Here is a 4,627-nt window from a genome sequence, read left to right on the forward strand (position 1 = left end):
GCGCGCGGCGAGCGCCGGGGGGTCGTCGTGGACTCCCTCCTCGCGGTGTCTCTCTGTGTGTGTGTGTAGGGAGTGTCTGTGTGTGTAGGGAGTATCTGTGTGTGTGTGTAGGGAGTATCTGTGTGTGTGTGTGTAGGGAGTGTCTGTGTGTGTGTAGGGAGTGTCTGTGTGTGGACGCGCTCCCACGGTGGCGCTCGGAGTCTGCGCACCGTTGGGGGGCAGCGTGAGAGCCGCCACGGTGGGAAGGGGGCCACCTCTAACCCCACCTTTAAGCCACTCTATCCCACCAGATTCTACCTTCACCACACCACAAACCATCACCACACCACAAACCATCACCACACCACAAACCATCACCACACCACGAACCATCACCACACCACGAACCATCACCACACCACAAACCATCACCACACCACGAACCATCACCACACCACGAACCATCACCACACCACGAACCATCACCACACCACGAACCATCACCACACCACAAACCATCACCACACCACGAACCATCACCACACCACGGCCATCACCACACCACGAACCATCACCGCACCACAAACCATCACCGCACCACAAACCATCACCGCACCACAAACCATTACCGCACCACGAACCATCACCGCAACACAAACCATCACCACACCACAGACCATCACCGCACCACAGACCATCACCACACCACAGCCATCACCACACCACAAACCATCACCACACCACAAACCATCACCACACCACAAACCATCACCACACCACAAGCCATCACCACACCACAAACCATCACCACACCACAAACCATCACCACACCACAGACCATCACCACACCACAGCCATCACCACACCACAGCCATCACCACACCACGAACCATCACCACACCACAAGCCATCACCACACCACAAACCATCACCACACCACGAACCATCACCATACCACAAATCATCACCACACCACAAACCATCACCACACCACAAACCATCACCACACCACAAACCATCACCACACCACAAACCATCACCATACCACAAATCATCACACCACAAACCATCACCACACCACAGACCATCACCACACCACAGCCATCACCACACCACAAACCATCACCACACCACAGCCATCACCACACCACGAACCATCACCACACCACAAGCCATCACCACACCACAAGTCATCACCACACCACGAACCATCACCACACCACAAGTCATCACCACACCACGAACCATCACCACGCCACAAGTCATCACCACACCACGAACCATCACCACACCACAAGCCATCACCACACCACAAGTCATCACCACACCACGAACCATCACCACACCACAAGCCATCACCACACCACAAACCATCACCACACCAGAAGCCATCACCACACCACAAACCATCACCACACCACGAACCATCACCACACCACAAGTCATCACCACACCACGAACCATCACCACACCACAAGCCATCACCACACCACAAACCATCACCACACCACGAACCATCACCACACCACAAGCCATCACCACACCACAAACCATCACCACACCACGAACCATCACCGCACCACGAACCATCACCACACCACGAACCATCACCGCACCACGAACCATCACCACACCACAAACCATCACCACACCACAAACCATCACCACACCACAAACCATCACCACACCACAAGCCATCACCACACCACGGCCATCACCGCACCATCACCACACCACAAACCATCACCACACCACAAACCATCACCACACCACAAACCATCACCACACCACAAACCATCACCACACCACGGCCATCACCGCACCGGCCAGCTGAACCCCTTCGCCACCCCCCGACTCTCGCCAGGACCGCCGCTCCGACGCCACCGCCGGCGCTTCACGGCGCTCTGCTCTTCACCGCTCGTCGTGACATTGACGACGCGTAGAATGCGCGAGAGAGTCACGAGCCCTGAATTATTTTCATCGGCCATGGTCTATCGACTGCTGGATGGTCGCCCCCCACATCCTGCGATACCGCAAGTCAAGATAGCACAAGTCCTCTCGCTCTCCGCACGCGTTCCGCGCTCCGTCTCCACGCCGGCCGCCGTTCCCATCGCCCAGCGCTGCCCAAGGCCCCCGGCACCTGCCGAACGCGCGGCGCTGCCCGTCACCCTCCCTCGCAGCTCCCGGCGTGCGCATCTCCGCATTGCTCCGGGCACTTGTCAGCTTTGGTTCCCTTTTCTTTGCCGGAGATCCGTGGCTCTCGTCCGCGTGTCGCGGCAGGCCCGGGAGACGAGACAACGCGAATCGATAGCGTCGTCGATTTCACGACATTCTCGCGCTTGCCACGAGAGGGCTTCAGCAGAGAGAGAGAGTTCGTGTCGCGTCCGCTGTTACTCCTCCTCATTGTGGAAGGAGCGGCAGGCCACGGCGCTTCGCTGCATGGGCCAAAGTTTGGGTTGCACGGCCACGACCGCGCCCACCGGTGGCTTGACTTTAACATTCAACTCGCGACGGAGATGCCGCGTGGCCCGGGCATAGGCGGCGAGCAGCCAGTGGGGGGTGGCCGAGAGAGGGGGGCGCCGCGACCGCGTAGCTACCGGGTGCGCAGGCGGTGCAACTGCACCGGGGTCCCACGGGCCGGGGGGGGAGGGGGGAGCCGGGCGCCGCGCTACGAAGGGACGTGGGTCCGATTTCATCCGCGTCCCATGCCAACGGCGCAGCGCCAACTCCCTGGCCCAGGGCCTGCGCAATGACCCAGCCGCGGTTGTTTAACAAGTCTGCCCCCCCTGCTGATGAGAGCACAAATGTTGAAACCGGTCCAGCGGCGTTGCAACGACGTTCGACTGCATCGCGTGAAGTGACGAAGGCCAAACAGGCGCGATCCGGTTTCACGCTGGCGAGCGAGCGCTGGGTTTGGCGGGAGGCTCTCGGCTTGAGTGTCCGCTGCTTGCTTCGCGCTGGCAACGTTCACTTCCCTGCTGGATGGAGGGGACGGGGGGTGTCGGACCGTACTTCATCAGGGTGCTGGGACAGGTTGGTGAATGGGGAGGACGATCCGATGCTGTTTAGTTGCATCACTCGCAGCTGATGTCTGCCACGGCCTGAAATCAAACCGAGGCGGGCTGATTCACAGCGCTGCACGCTAACCACTGCGCCACCGCTCCACGCACCACCCAGCTCATTTCTCCGGCCGCTTTGTGTGAAACAGACCCACATAGCCGAGGTGGAGTTCTCCAGCCCAATAACGTGTGGCGACCCAGCCAGCGTTTGCTTAACGAGCCTGACTCTGCTGATGAGACCCAGAAGGTCGAAACCGGCCCAGAGGTTTCCTTGCTGAAGCCAGCGCTGCGCTCGGGTTTTAGTGTGGACAGCCTCAGAAGTGTGCAGAGTGAACGCGGAGTCACCGAGCGGAATGGGTCCATTCAACACGATTTGGTCTTCACCCAGAATCAAACGTGTCGGCCCATCATCCCTCCGGGGTCGATACAACGAGTACCAAAACAAGTGGCACTTTGTGGGGATGTCAAACAGTAGTTGTCCTATTAAAGACTCGCCCCCCCCCCCCCGCAATAATGGGAATGTTGAATTTCCACGACGAGCTCAGAGGGCTGGGGGTGGGGGCTGAGACGGGGCTGAGACGGGGCAGGGCCGCCCCCTCGTGGCCACGGATCGCCGTCTCGCTCGCACCGCGTTCCGCTCAAAGACAAAGATCCCCCGTGTAGCCTTTAACAGACTGTTGGGGCAAGTGCTGTCAGCGAGCGCCTACGAAGGCCCGGCCGCCTTTGTCTTCCCAGTGGCGATGTTTACTACACACCGCACCAGGTACTCATTTGAGGCCGAGTCGACCCAGGGGAGGCCCAGGACCGGTTCAGATAATCGTCGCCGGTGCTGGCCGTGAGCGGGAATCGAACCCGGGTCGCCGGGTTCATAGTGCAGCGCGCTCACAGCTACACCACCGCTCCCCACAACCTCACGCACACAGACACATGCACACGCATACAGACACAGACACACACAGACACACACACACAGACACATGCACACACACAGACATACACACAGGCACCTACACAGGCACCTACACAGGCACACACACAGACACCTACACAGACACCTACACGGACACGCACGACAGTTCGCGGGAATCGCACTCGGGTCGCCGGGTTCGTAGCGCAGCTTGGCGCCAATCGCTGCGCCACCGCTCCCCGCTGCTCATCGTCGCAGGGGCGTGGCGTGCTGGGGGTTTCCCTCCTTCGGCATGGAGGGGGCGAGGCAGGGAGGCTGTGCGGGTGGCAGCTGTTTGTCCAGGACTCGAGTCAAGAGGCACAACGCAGCTGGAGGCTCGCCGCTGCCGCTGCTGCTGCTGCCGCTGTTGCTGCTGCTGTTGTGGTCGGTCAGGAATCAATTCAATCGGGCTCCTCGTGCCGGCTCTGAAACGCGCTTGGCAGCAGGCGGTGACGGCGAGTCCCATGGGGGAGGCAGGGAGGGGGGGCGAGGCAGGGAGGGGGCGAGGCAGGGAGGGGGGCGAGGCAGGGAGGGGAATCAGGGAGGGGGGCGAGGCAGGGAGGGAGGGGACGAGGCAGGGAGGGAGGGGGGAGGCAGGGAGGGAGGGGGGAGGCAGGGAGGGGGGGAGGCAGGGAGGGGGGGA

The sequence above is a fragment of the Lampetra fluviatilis genome, chromosome 1 (genome assembly GCF_964198595.1).
Source record: "Lampetra fluviatilis chromosome 1, kcLamFluv1.1, whole genome shotgun sequence".
NCBI classification, from domain to species: Eukaryota; Metazoa; Chordata; class Hyperoartia; order Petromyzontiformes; family Petromyzontidae; genus Lampetra; species Lampetra fluviatilis.